The sequence below is a fragment of the Paramormyrops kingsleyae genome, chromosome 11, assembly GCF_048594095.1.
Source record: "Paramormyrops kingsleyae isolate MSU_618 chromosome 11, PKINGS_0.4, whole genome shotgun sequence".
Taxonomy (NCBI): domain Eukaryota; kingdom Metazoa; phylum Chordata; class Actinopteri; order Osteoglossiformes; family Mormyridae; genus Paramormyrops; species Paramormyrops kingsleyae.
Genome location: NC_132807.1, coordinates 22,752,035 through 22,767,905, shown reverse-complemented (window position 1 = coordinate 22,767,905; position 15,871 = coordinate 22,752,035).

Sequence of the window (15,871 nt, the reverse complement as noted above, 5' to 3'; positions counted from 1 at the left end):
AAGGGATCTACTCAATACATCTATCCTCTCAAAATCTTTTCAGATTCTACATGTGCCCAACAATGTAACTCGTTTACATAACCTTGCATAAACTTGGAAAGCGTGAATTAAACTGGAAAGTAAACAGCGTATCAGCAAAACATGTAACACCCAAAAATCAACTGTTATGGTTGGGATTGCGAGTTTGGTCTTAGCCAGTGTGGTGAAGTAGTTGAGAAATAAACTCACAACATCCACTTTTTAATCGCGAGTGGCGATGTGCCGAATGGCAAGCGAGAACCTAGATACCCAGAGTCTGCACTGCGACACCTGGCCACGCGTGTGCCCCTGCAGCCTGCAGGAAGCACCGAGTCGTTTTCCCAGGTTCGCTAACTTACTGGCCAGCTAATCGGAGGAGCTGTCTCCCCGTCATTGGTCACCGTCTCTGTGGCGTGTGCAGCCATTTCACACCCCGCCAGTTCCACCGAGTGAGCAATTATTCATCGGGCCTCTCCCTCTAGAACTTCCTGCAAAGGAGGTGGGACTCTTTTGTCTATTCATGCCCGTTGGCGCGCTTGTAATTCAGCTCAGGAGCCCCTCTTCCAGAAGCACCAGTGGCTTCCGGGGATAAATGTTCAGGCACTGATGGGCAGGGAGGCAGAGGTGGGAGATTATGGGATGTGGCATGTTGGACAAACAAAGAGCGAGGGAGGAGGCAGGAAGGAGACATACGCAATCCTGAAGCACATCTGTGCGGCATATTGGATTCCAAAAGCCGACCCAAGATAAAGCTTCTCTTCCTGAAAGTTCCGGACCAGACTTTACATTAGTTTATATAAGATTTTAAAAACTAACATACATGGATATCATCGACAACAGAAAATTCAGCATCTCAACACATAAATCGCAAAAAATCGTCGTATTATATTGTTAGTTGTACATACTTATGCTATATAACTTCCATCCACTCATATTCTGTAACTGTTTATCCGTTACAGGGTCTCAGTGAAGGACAAGAGGAAGGGGAATCCTGAACAGGATGACAGTGCGTGTTCATTTCAATGAGACAGTTAGGTTGCATTGTTAGCACTGCTTACTGAGTGAAAATGCACTGACACTCAAGCCACATCACAAGGCCAATCAGATGAATGCATAAGGTGCTGTGAACCAACCCCAGCTCAGGACCAGTAAGAGACAAGTCAACTGAGTAAGGGAACATAAGAGGGCGACTCTGTCTGACAGCCACCCTGCCCCAAAGCTATCGCTGCGATTGTCCATTCAGCTGGAGAAATGCACCAGACTACCTCCCTAACTGTGTGGCGAGCCGCCCCGGTTCCTTCACTGCCCCACACCCCCACTTCCTGAGCTCCCAGCATGCCGCAGGCCTGCGAGATGAGGCGAGCACGTGCTGCATTAACGGTGTCATGGCGAACGGACTAAACGAGATCAGGGTAGCCGGGAGGCGTCGCGCTCCGGGAGATGGAGCATCAATCTGCGGGCCAGCTGGGGGTCGCTAGGATTCACATGCGGACGACACAGGCCATTAGCCACTGCAATATACACACGCAGTGGTGCTAATCCCACTGCAGCAGGACATGCTCTCAGATTCAATAAAGCTTTCAGGAGCTACAGAGGCCGACTCTGAAGTCTCACAGCCAGTCATACTGTCTGATGCAGAGGGTTGTCATAAGGGTTAGAGCTACATTTATGGTTACCATAAGGGTGAGAGCTAGGGTTAGGGTTGCCATAAGGGTTAAAATTAGGATTAAGATTTCCATAAGGATTAGAGCTAGGCTTAGGGTTGCAATAAGGGTTATAGCTAGAGTCGCCGATAAGGTTCAAGTTGCAGTAGAGGCACTGGGGGCAGCGTTTGGTTCAGTAGGCTAAGCCTCTGTGCCTATAATTAAATGCCTGTTTCATATTTGTTTATATAGCATAAGACATTAGATGCTTTCACATCAGTTCCAGAACCTGGTCCCTGGACACAAGTTCCTGAGCTATCGTAACTGGGAACTTTTTGTAGCTCCTGGCAACTTTCGTGTGTTGCTTTCACACCACACAACAGGAACTAGGACCTTTGTGTTAAATAATCAAGGGAGGTGCAAAAGCTCATAGGTTAAACTTCACACATAATCTAATACAAAACTACACTGCCACCCCAAAACAATGGAGAATAAACAAATTGTTTTGTTAGTTATTTATTAGTTATTGGGGGGATCGATTAAGATAAAAATGGAACACAGCCTTATTTATACAACCCGTAACATGTATATAATTCATTATTAAATCTGGCCAGCAAATCAATCTTTCTTTTTCCACAGAATAAAAAATGATGGAACATTATTCCTCTAATAAGCACTGGCAAGTTTCATTGGTGAAATTGGACAAAAGCATATTGGCTATTGATCAAATTCTCCGATGCAGAAATATGAAGACACGAACAAAAAATGTATTAATTGATGCATTAAATGTAATCGAGGTACAAAAATAATTCCATCTGCTCAAGTTTTGCTCTGCTAATTCTCTCTTTTCCCCGCACTAACAAGAGATTTCCAAATTAGCACCGGTGCTTGTGGTCAACCAATCAGCAAGCTGCTATCACCTCCCCAGTAGTTCATGGTTCCACCAACTTCGCCACATTTTATTCTTTCTGACACGCCCACAAACCTTTCGACATGCCTGCAAACCTTGTGACACACCCACCACTACAGCCTGCAGAGTCCTGTCCTTGTTAGAAATAGTGCTAAGGTTGACATTAGGGTTAGAGCCAGACATAGGGTTGCCATAAGGATTAGAACTAGGGTTAGGGTTGTCATTTGCGTTAGAGTCAGGATTAAGGTTGATTAAGCTTTTTTGTATGCATTAAGTAATATACACTTTGTAGTGAGCACACTTCGTAGTGAACACTATGTAGGGTGAACTCAGTAGGGCACACTCAGTTGGGTTCAATCTGGAGTTGCCAATAGAATTGTAGTTATTGTTTGGCAAAATTGTGCTCACAATTTACCGTAGTTAAACATCCCCACGAAATACTAAATCAAGCTCACAAAATAATATTTGCAGTTTATGTTAATCGAGTAACAGTTTATTTACAACTAGCATTCACACACTTCAAAACCATGTGCGGATGGCTTGACTGCAATTCTAAGACTCTAGCTTCTGCACAGGTTTTAGGGACTTTGTAAACTCAAATTAGTATTTTGTTGGTATGTTAAACTAAATTGTGTGCTCAATTTAGTACATTGTGTGCAAAAAATAATAAAATAAAACTCTCCATGGCCCCTCTAGATCTCCTACCATGTAATGTCAAATAGACCCCACTGTGATTTTCTTCTGACATCGAATGCTACTGCTAATTAGATTGTTTTTGACCACGCACACACACAAGCTCCAGTTAGCTGGCAAAAAACTACTTCCACAGGTATAGTAGAATGTACATAAAATCAATATAACGTACCAGATCCCACTAACCACTAGCAACCAAACAAATAGGTGTTATATTAGCCTTTTAAATAAACATATTTATTATGGCACTATACTGGTTACAATGAGCATGCATACAAATGCATACTTTTGCCGCAATATAACAAAAATATTATCATAATGCTACCCAAGCCTGCCCTTACACACTCATCCTTTTTAAAAGCCCAACTTATTTTTTTGCCAAATCTCCCACTTCATCTACCAGCTACTGGACTGTTACGGATAAAATTTGCCGAGCGGGGGACTGGCAGCAAAAAAAAAAAAGAGATAAACTTCATTTTAGAATATTCAGAAAATCGTCTTGTGCGCCACAATTTGAGAGTCGCTGACAAGAAGTCTGCAAAAAGGCTCACGGGTTACATTTAGATGGCGGATGGGTACTGTATGTCCACAAGATGGATGCTGCAGCCGCACTTTCTGCTCTCTGCTGCCCCCTATCGCCGATGTTTCATGTTTTCAAACATGTTTGTGAAGTGGTAATAAGATCCATCAAAGATCAAACATAGTAACTAGAACATTAATATCAGGGCTACATTGTTCACAAGGTATACGATTTGACTCAAAATTTTAATAAGTACAGATCGTCACCCATACAACGTGTTGGCAATGGTTGGAAAATATCCACCAAATCATTTTTGAGTTAAGATGCTGACAAGATCAAGTGCCTGAGGCCGACCTTCTCTTTGTTATCGCCATGTGGTGCTGCTTCAGTTTTGGGGCGACGTCTAAAAATTTGACCACTTCACCCATGTAATGTGTCTGAAAAAGATCTGTATGTATTCCACAGCCAGGGAATGCAATTAGAGTTAGAGCAAGGGCTACAGTTGAATTAGAGTTAGGGTTAGGGTTAAGGTTTCTTCTAGGGTTAGGGTTAGGGTTAGCTGAACCCGACTTCCTGCCTGAGCTTGCCAGCAAACACGGGGCATGAGCATGAGCTACTAAATCGGAAACTTTTCCTGATCATAGAACTTTTCTTGTCATTTTTTTATCTAGAGTTTCAAGATGAATTGGTTGTCAAATTAATTGTTTTAGAAACCCTTAACAAAATTCATTTAATTATCCCTAAAGAAGTTCAATACAAATCTGTTTAATTAGTTTGAGCCATATATTAATGAGAACAACTTTAAATAGAACAAAATGCAATCCTTTTAATTAAGACTTCCAGTGCTAAACTGTCGAGAGATACGAAATGCAAATCAAGCATTCAGATATAAACTATTGCTAAATTAATTAACCAAAAGGCCGGTTTGAGTAGGCAGACGTATGCATTTGCCTAGAAAACTCTGGACAGCTCTGTGTTACCTATCATTGACGATGCTCAGGGCTTTGAGGACTTCCTGAATCACACCCTGGTTCCTTTTAAATGGCAAACAGAACCCCCCCCCCCACACACACACACACACAGCAACTGTAAAAGACACAGAGCACTTCTCCATTAACAAGAACAATATCTCATTCAGATGGAGGTGTTGAAACAGCAATGTCTTCTGTGACTTCTCACATCCCAAGAGAGAATGTCTGTTGTTCATGTGAGTAAGTTTTACAGCAGGTTTATGTATAAATGTCCAGCTCTATGAACAGGTAACAACATACAGTGAGATTAAGTTACCTCAGATAAAAACCTCGCAGATGAACAATCTTTCTCTGTCAGATCTTGGTGAGGAGCCAGCAGATACTTTGGCTGACCTCCAGATCATGACATTACCACAGCCTCCTCCACTATGGAGCCCCCACTTTCCCTAAATTCAGGCCTCCACAAACACTTCACATCTACCACTCCTAAGGCATAACTCTGGATGCTAAACCCACCACTATTATCAAAGTAACGTCAACGCTCATCTCACTATCTGCCAGAGATGGCTGCTGTCGGGGTCAGGTGGCACCTTCAGAGGCAGGACCCTCTGTCGGTGCAGTGAACATCAGAACCACCACAGCCTAATACAGCACAGAGTGGACCTGATAGCCACGATGAAGAGTCTGAAGGCAATTAAATCCATCCCTAGCACGCTCTGCTTGTGGGGGGTGTGGGGGGGCTTCCCATAATCCCACTGTGATCACACTGCGGCCAGAGCCCACAGTTCAGCTGTAATCCTCAAAGAGGGCCAGCCATGCTAACGGAGCGCTGCGGACTCTTACAACCGCCCCCCCCCCACTCAAACCTCACCCACATCTCCCTCCTTCTCCTTTAAGTTCCACATGACTGGCTGTGATCATTAAAGCTGGGCCGCAGAACGAGCCTCTCAGTCCTGCCAGGCAATTATTTCTGAAAAGCTGCAGTGAAAACAACATGGCCGACCCAAACACACACACACGCATACACACACACCGAATTATTACTTCCTGGGGGGAGCGTATGTTGTTCCTCATCTCACGCAGGCTTCGGCCGCTCTCCCTAAGCTAGTCAGGCATCCCCCGAAACGCTTCCGCACTTCGCAACATTGGCAGCATGTAGACGCTGGCAGGGAGCGAGAGCGAGGACGCCCTGATCCGCTCTCAACCAACTTGCCGGAACCAACGGAGCACCGTCGACGAGGTTCCGTGTTGGATGCTGCACCTAATTGCAAACATGAATATGTATCAGGATGGAGTTAAAGCATCAACCGTCTTCTGAATCTGAGCCGTCTCTTCTTTTGTGTACCAGACTGAGAACAGTGTGTCTGTGAGTGTGTCTGAGGATTAGAACACTCATTAGGGCTTGTTTAAGGGGATCAGATGAAGGTGAACGGAGTCTGCAGGCGGCCATGTTGGTGTACCTGGTTGTACTCTCCGCATCTTCCAGAAAGCCAGCGAGGAGATTGGACCTACCGCTGCCCCCAAAGGGTCAGGCATCCCCTCGCTGGACGCCATCCTCCACCTTCTCCTCCTCCATCCAGAACCTGGGTTCGATGGAGCTTTACTATCACATCTTGTGTGCTGACAGATGTACAAGCGTGCAGAAGCTGAAAAAAATAACGGCAAAAACATGTAAGGAAAAAGCACATGAATGCAAACTCATACATCGAGTGGTGGGAGCGGAGCATGAGGTGTCTCCTGAAAACATCAACCCTGAGGACAACAGGGGCTGCATAAATTGCACTCCTTTACAATCAGACTGATTATGTCAAAGACCACCTACACAATGACATGATGACCCTGACTCTCACTAAAATCCCACCCCCACCTTCCCCAGAGAGGGGCTGGGCCAGGCACTTCCCCCTGTGGCCTGGAGGAGGCGCCCTTGAGTTCCATCACTCGCCGCCGAAGACCTTTGTACGCCCCCTTGTACACAGACAGCCACCATTTAGGAGCCATGGGGACAGGAGGCTTTAAAAATACATAAATAGGGGAAGCCTGACAGCTCTGCTCACTATTAAAGGATTAGCATCAGATGGGAAGGAAGATGAGCTCAAGAATCTTCTGTGCTCGTCTGTGCATGGCAGATATTAAGGTAGGATTAGGGAGATTTATTTCATAACATAATTGACTGGGAAGTTTTCGATTAGATTTATTTCACTTTCTGAGCATTAATTTTTTGAATTTTATTTCTTAGTAGCTAAACTGCAGGCTAAATGCTGGCTTCTTATTTCATAAAATACAGAGATCTGAACCGAACATTTTTAAAAAGTATTTAACCTTATTGCCTCTCTTGAGGTTAAAAATAATTAGTTTGGCACCCACAGACGACCTTCAGACTCAAGCAAATTGTATCTCCCTCCTACCCCACCCCCGCCTCGCTGATAAATCGATATGCAGTGTGGTTTTTATGAAATGAGACATACCAAAAGCTGCCAGTGGAATATGGGGGGTAACCCAGTGCACGACCTGCATATATAAGGAAACACCATGACCACACCCCAATTAACCCAAGGGGGAAACATTTATTTAGCATCTGATAAATAAATAAATGCAAAAGTCAAAAGCAACGTACAAGTCAGCACATCACAAGCATACAGCCTAGGGCTGCAGGTTGGGACTCTGTGCCTGTGATCAGAAGGTTGGCAGTTCAAATCCCATAGTTGTCACATAATGATGTCACTATTGGGCCCTTGGGCAACACCAACTGCTCCAGGGACCGGCTGAGTCTGCTTTCTCAATTGTACATCACTTTGGATTAAAGCATCTTCTAAATAAATAACTGTAAGTTATAATTGTACATTGTACATTTACCAGTAACAAATGAAAATTATGAAAAATAAACAAAAGCTATACAACATACAGTAGAACTAATATCAGAAATGTTACTGAAATAAAAATTACTAAGGGAATCTAGGAGGAATTATGTCAAAGCATAAAATATGACAGAGCCTCAGGTGTTGCTGAGTGACACCATTTCAATAGAGTCGTCAATAAGGACAGAGAGCCAGGGAAAGCCAGTGCAAGATATGACATCGTACCCCCACTAGACCCGCCCCCAGCTCCAGCAACAAGCCCCGCCCAAAGAAAGCAGCAGGAGAGGGAAGAGGTTGGGATGACAGTGGTGCCGGCAGATGCCGTGGGAATGAGCAGTGGATTCCCGGGCGCACCAAGGCAACACGCACGGGGTGTTACATAAACATCACATTTACATTGATCGATGCATCGATTCCGTGAGCTTTAACTGACTTAGGTTGGGAATCTGAAGAACATTATTCATGCTGACGTTCACTCCGGTGCCATTTGTTGCCGCTGAAAGGTAACAAGCCAATGAAGGTATTTTAGAGATGCTAAAAAAAACTCCCGTGACAATTCGGTTGTTCTATGCTGAGACTCCTTCAAGAATGATGTCAGCGCCATTCGTGCAAGAAACTCCCTCGCAGACTCTTCTCCTGCTCTTCTGGCCTCCACACTTCTCTCCTCCTGTATCTGCTTATGTCACCAAATCAGCAACATTGGCTGCAACCCAAGCACACACACACACACACACACACATGCACTGACCTCATCGCCCTCCTCCCTGTGCCTTGCAAACAGGATGGAATTAGCCATTTTCCCAGTTTAACCACAACTGTGCATGTGGAAATGCCATTTGGGTGGCTAATTGATTTAATTTGGCCAGACAGGCTTTCAGGTTTAATGAAAGTGCCCTGGATTAATTATTATAGAGAGGCCACTAAGCATCTCAGATTGGTAGTGCACGCGGCTCCTCCATCAGCGGAGGACTGGCACCCCCTACAGGAGGGGGGCCAACACAGCTGATTGAGTGGTGGGAGCAGAGCTTGAGGTGTCTCCTGAAAACATCAACACTGAAGATGACGGAGGGCAAACTTTACGCCAGCTATCACTGATCATAGGATGGATGTGACAGTAAGGGTACCCCCACCAATACCAACCAATCTCAGCCCAACCGAAAAAGGAAAGAACGATGAAGGGAAAGAGGAAGTGAGAGGGTTTGGGGTGGCACTGCACAGCGGATATGGGAAAGCCCCGAGCCTCACTCCCTCCCCCCATACATCGACAGTGAGCTACAGTAACAGCTAATCGATCGCTCGCGAAATCCACCAGCACCCCCTCGCCAGGCTGATCGATATCCCTGGCAATTAGAATCCTCTATCTGCCTGACTGCTGGGACCCCAGGCTGGCCCCGGAGCCCACAAACACCCAATTTAGTCATGGGCCTATCACTTAATTACTAAATCCCCCCTAATGCGTATTGGCAGGCCGCGGCCATGCGCGGCTCCGGGGGGCCCCACCGACGCAGCACCGCACCTTCGGCGAGATGCCAGCTCGGAGAGCAGCATACTCCTTATCCATCGGCTGGTTAAACATCTGATTTCAAGGGGGGAGACGGGGGGAGACCCACAAACCGAGCAGCCTGTCCGCCCCGTAGACGATGTAGACACAGGGGCACGGGGGCGGGGGGCTTGGGGCAGTACTGCTGGCTGAATCCCAGTAACTGGCTGCAGCCAGACCTTCGCAGGCATTCGTATTGGTGAGTCATCATGACCACGGACATTGCAATGCAGTCATGTGCGGGGCGGGGGGTGTGGGGATGCCTGAGCACCTGCCTGTTTTGCATGAATGACCGAAGCGCTTCCCTTCTGAGTCTTGAGTACCCTGAATCAAATATTAAGGAGTAGGCCCCCCCCCCCCCACCCAGGCCGGCAAATTTTACTGAGCACCTGTTTTCGATCAGATGATCATGTAAACGAGCCCCCCCCCCCCCCACCTCCTGATCAGCAAAATTCACTGACTGAGCCCCTCAAAAAGTCTCTGCATGGCCCCGTTGTGACGACCACAGTCAATCATCTTAAAGATACAGCTCACGGGATCTGCCTGGGATACAGCACTACAGCCTTTCCGCTTCCTCCCCTTTAAAGTCTGCTCGCACTTTGGCATACTTTGACACTGCACATATCACCCAAGTGCCAAAGAAGCTGTTTTCCATTCCTTTCACCTTTTATTCTGTCCCCCGCCAGCTAATTTCCCTTTACATGACGTGTATCTACCTGATTACACCCAGGAAGTGCACGGTTCAGTGCCTGTGTGAAAAAGAACTCTTTTAGCCTCTGAGACATCATTATCAGAATTACTTTCATATTATTATTCCTTTTTAACTTTTCACATAACAGCACCAACGTTTTCCTTCATTAAATTGACAATTAACTTTAACAAAATTAAAAAGTAACTTTTTAACGGGCAACTTCAAGGTCAGCCTATTTGCTGAAATTAGCTCTGCATGGACCCAGCTTTGGTCCCTTTGGTCCACCATGTTTGTTTTGGCCTGGATTCTACTTTGCATCACCTCCCAATGTCTGCATGTAGAGGTGATTTGGTCAGGTCTAGGGATTAGCCCCAGCAGGTTCTGCTGGCTCGTGGTATCCCTGCCAATCCAAGGTGTCCGCATGCATGATCCCATCTGGGGTTAACTCCTACATCCCTGCATGCTAGTTAAGTCTTAATTCCGGCTGTACATTTCCTTACTGGTTGTCATCTGGAGTTAATCCTTGAGGGCTCCGCTCGCTAGTTAGGTCGCAGGGTTAATCTCAGGGGTGAGCTTGCGCTGGCTATCTGGCGTCGGGTTAATTCCATGTGCGCAGATGCAACGGCCTCCTTGGGAGCTCCGAGGCTGACAGGGCCCCGGGCGCTGAATTGATGATGGGATTGCTCACGGACGGGCGGCGTGCTGGAGAGCGGCTTATTAAAGACCGCCCCGCAGCGCGCTCTGCTCCAAGGCCCGCCTGGCCCGAACCGTCTCTCTGACGCCCCCCTGACACCCCCCTGCCACTTCTCGCATCCTAATTGCCTTTTTGACACTGAGGACTTTTTTAAAACCCGAAATGCCGAGCGGGGCGTCGCGGCAGCACAGTGGGTAGCACTGCGGCTTCGTGCCGCCGGGTTGGGGGTTCGACTCCCGCTCTGCATGTGTGTGGAGTTTGCATGTTCTCTCCGTGTCACATGGGTTTATTTTGGGCTCTCTGGTTTCCTCCCGCAGCCCAGAGACACGCAGTGCGGCTAATTGGCATCTCTGTACTGTCTGTGGTGCGTGTGTGTCCTGCGATGACCTGGCATCCCATCCGTGGTGGATAGACCCCCTGCGTAGTGCTTGGAAGATGGATAGATGGATGAGACGAAGAGCCTCACGCAGCTGATGAGTCGCAATATTAACTGCATGTGTCACATTAGCCAGGTTTCCCCCCAGAAACATCCAGGTGCAGCTGAAAAGTGGGTGGTTCACATGCCACGTAAGCAAATATTAATCCCAACAAGGAGGCTCACAAATCACCTGACGAAAGATCAGAACCCCACTGAGATCAGAATGATGAAACACCCTCAGGATGATCTAATGAACAACCAGCAGGTTTGGCATTTCCTCCCCCCCCTTACTAAGTCTGCATCATTATTGTGTCCCTGTCATAACAGTACATAGCTTCCGTTTTCTAATCAGGAGAGGCTGTGGCCTGGCAGAGAAATGCAATTACACAAATATACAGCTGTGCATGTGTGTGTGTATGTATGTGTTGCTTATTGGGTTCTCCACGTGTACCTGCAACGTGCGCTTCTCATAAAACATTCAGGACGGAAGGGCTAGATGTTATTTTCAAGTAAGAGAAAAAATAAAACGGGGAAAACAGGCACCAGGTTTGCAGGGAAATACATTCGCGGATAATAGGAATAATATTATTCGCACTCGTCATGACGGGAGCCCGACTCTCCCCCTCATTTCAGGCTATTAAAATAACGAGGAGTCACATGGCGTCTGCTTGCCCGTTCCCGCGGTGACAGGCGTCAGCATGAGTCTATACCTCACGGCCACTTACAGATGTGTAAACAGCGAGCCGGAATGCTGTAACCATCTATAAAACAGTGTTGAGTTGTGGCGAGGCGTCAGCTGGCCCTGTCCACGTGATGGGGGGATGGGGGGGGGCGATCAATCTGGGCGGGAGTGGAGCGGTTCGGCCGTGCTTAAACAGGGGCTGTAAATCACGCGGCATGCGGCCCGGGTTGCCGCAGTGACGGATAGCCCCGCCACACTCCATTAGACACGAGCGTGTGGCGTGTGCACGCCAACATAACAAACAATTAGTCACGTGACCAGTCGACGGCAGCTATGCCGCCCGCTCTGCAGATTAGCCGCTCGCGACAGAGTGCTCCCGCAGAAGGCTTTCACTTAAAAGAAAGTGCCACACGACCTGTCAGAATTTAAGAAGCAACTCCCTCTCTCAGGGTGGTATGTGAAGGGGGCAGGTTTGACTTTTGGAACGCGTTCCCTAAGAGACCAAAAGGACCAAGAACAGGAGCCGCACCATGAATCATGGGACAGAGTGTGGTTCAGTGGTTAGGCCTCGGTGCTTGGGATGAAACACTCACCTGTTTGAATCCCATGCTCTTCAGAGAGCGAGGCCTTTAACTCCCTGAAACATGCTCCAGGGGCGCTGGGAGAATCGCAGAACTTTTTTTTTTCCCGAAAAGGAGAACAGGAGCCAAACGCGAACACATTGCAATATAACTGTTCTTGTACAAATGGCAAGTAAAGCATCGTCGTCAATCTGACCAGCAGAGCCTTCGAAAGAGCTGGAACATCACTGAAAATGAGACACTGAAGCATGTTAGGCAGCGTCCTCATTTGACACATACTGATGTGTTTGAGTATCCCTTGCTGTAAAGGTATCAGGTTAAACACCATTAATACTGCTTTCTAATGTCCCACACTAGGTGCCTGTTACCCAGGGGTCTGTTCTCCACCAAAAACCAGCATATGGCTATGACTGAGAGCTTGAACCAGTGTCGTGATTTAACCTTAACGGCCAACATGGTCCACTTGTGCTGCTGCTCTGATTTTTTGACGTTACGTCTTCTTCTCCCTCGTCTAATCTAGGTCCCACATGCTGCTGAAGGAAATAGCGACACACGTGCGTTTCTGATGACTGCAGTGATAAATCCGAGTGCCACTTTCAGTCTCGTCTGCATCAAATCGTCGGGACGCGAATCAAGTCTACGGCGCAGGCGAGGAACGAGAGGAACGAGGAGAGAGGATCTGAAATCAGGTCACATGTCGATGATCCGCCACTGAGAGCCGGGCATCTCTCGTCAGCCCCGTGGGTGTGGGGGTCTGGTGACCGATTTGAGAACTTTGTGGGCCCCCGACAATGAGAGATATGAGGGGTGGAAGCGATAGGGAGATGAGGTGTGTATATGCTGGATGTCAGGCAGAATCAAGGCTGATCAGACTGTCTACCTGCGACTGTGCATCACGAGGGCCGACAGCCGCCCAGTGTGGGAACAGTGGAGCTCCAGTGGACATAATAAGAGATGCAGGAGTCTAAGGGACTGATTGCAATGACGACAGGCCACATCCCACTGGCCGCTGTTCTGTCTCCCAGCCCCCGACTGCCCTCATTCCTCCTACTGCCCCCCAAAAGGCTCCTCTAAAGCAGGAGTCCCCAAGCGCAAATAAACTGTGTGATCGATTGGCAAATTGTACTGCGGGGAAAGCCACCCCCATGCTCGGCAAACTTTATTGGGAGCACCAAACCTTGGCTTTGTGTTGCTGATGGAATTTGACCCTCAGAGAAAATAGCTGGGGACCCCTGGTCTAAAGGCTCCTCTAAAGCACATCTCACGCTTGCATACAGAACCGCTCGCCTCCTAGACTGATCCCATAAACCAAAAGCCACACTTGAAAAGACCTCGTCAGTTGAATGTCTTTCCAGAGACCAAAGCCATTTTCCTGCTGCTTGAAGCCCATGGAGTGAAACAGGCTGAATATTTCCTTATATTATTTTTAACGTCATTTGTATGGGCCTCATGATTCCAGTAAATCAAAGCCCTCTATCGCGTCTGTGTCAGGCACTGCCGGTCTGAATGACCTGGTTTGGCTGCAGCGTTTAAAGGCTTCTGAAAGATTAGCTCTCTCTAGTTGACTGATCATTTACTGTCTAGATACCCAACCGGCTAATGGGTCACAAGCAACGCCAAGACTGATCAATTTGGTACCAAAAGGACCTTCCCTTCCCATCGAGAAAGTTTCACCATACTGCCTGGCCATTTCAGACATTTTAGTGTTAGTTATACTTGCAGATCTCCCTCCACTGAAGCCGGGGTGGTGGTTGCTTCCCCCCACCCCAGAAGATCCACCCGCATTCCCCTCTCGGCGGCCAGCATGTTTCAGACAGACGCACTTCGTCGGCATGGTTACATGATGGCACAATTTACCTCAGGGCTTCATTTACTTTGATGACAGAAAGCAGGGCGAAGTCGAAGTATTATCAGGATGAAAAAAAGAAAGACTGCAGAGGAGAGGCTGTAGTTTTCGGAGAGAGTGTGTGTGTGGGGGGGGGGTGGATCTCTATCTTCCAGGCCTGCTCTGAAGCCCCCCCCCCTCCCTGGAGCTCCACTCTGGTGGTCTAATAGCACAAGCTCTACGGTGCGTTATTACACTCAAGTGTGCAATATCTGTAATGGGATAATATCACTTCCTCCCGCCGATGATGCATAACAATAACATGGGGACCGCCGAGCCAAAATAAAGCCGTATGACGCAGGGAGCCGTGGACAGCGGGAGAAACGAAGCGCTTTGTCCAGATGGGGCTCCAGCTGCCCGTCGGCCCCGAGCAAAGACCCCGCAGCAGGAAAGACAAGAAGCAGAACGGGGGCCTGAGTCTGTGCTGGGAACCCGGTGCAGGCCACAGCACTAACCGGGCCTGTTTTATTAGAAGGATACAGCTAGATAAAGACTCAGTCAGACCGGGCCCTGATGATCTCGAAAAGTAGAGCGCGTACTGATACACGGGGATCGGAGCCATCGGAAAAATAATGATAAATGGCAAACAGTCAAGAGAATGATGATGCAGTGTTTGTGTGTGTCTGTGTGGGGGGGTGGAGGGACACATCCTGCCGGTGTCATGACGACCGAGACGCACCTCACGGCTGCATACATTACCGTGGCAATCAGCGCTAAGCTGCAGTGTAATTTTCTAACTCCCCATTTTCCCCCCGAACCTCATCACACAGACAACACCCCACGGCTATTTCTGATGAGATCCGCGGTTGTTTATAGACCGAGCTCACTCTCCCGCTCCCTCCCTCTCTCCCTCCCTCTCCCTCTCCGCCACTCTGATTCATTTCCAGCCAGATCACTCGGCTAGCAGAAACATTAGCATACAACTTTCATGGATCAGCCCGTGCGACAAAATCCTTTCATCAAGCTGCTTGTCAGACATGGAATTTCAAATCTCATTTTGTTTGTAATATAATTCTCATACTAGAAGAATAAGTGACATGGGGGGGGGGGGGGTGGAGAAACTTTAGGTGGGGGAAGGGCAAGGGACAGGTGAGTGATCAAAATTAAGCAAAGTTTTTAAGTAAAAGCAATAAAGCACATCACTGCAGGTCCACAAGGGGTATCAGAGTGAGGAAATGCAGTCAGGTGAGGGAAAGCCTCCAGAATGTTCCAGCAGTTGCTGATGAAGACCCCTTAGCACGACCCCACGCCTGCTGATGGACAGTGGCACCTTATAAGACCACCGCCACGGTTCTCTGACAGCCACAATGCAGTCTAATGACCCCCCTACACCTGTAAAGACCACACTGTGCACCCCCCCTCCTTGTCCCCCCCAGCGGAAGGGAGCAGAGCTGCTGCTGTGAAGGAGAACAGCACCATGTCATTTTCATACGATGCTGGGGCCGTGCAATTTAATAAGACTTATTTAATTACAAAAAAACCTATATTGTGAAACAATTAAGGTGCGTAAACAGGATTAAAATAAATGAAAGAACTATGCCAAGAGCAACTCATTTGTAATTAAATCATGCTAATTGGGATTTGCTTGGCGTGGCTAGATCTTTGTCACACGACGCCCCCAACTCCACTGGAGTATCCCAAGGTGGTGTCCCGCCCCCCAAATGGTGCCCCTGCCCCCATTCTGCTAATGCTGTCTGCTCCGTCTCTGGTTCTGCTGTCTGCCTGGGTGGTTCTGCTGTCTGCCTGGGTGGTTCTGCTGTCTGCCTGGGT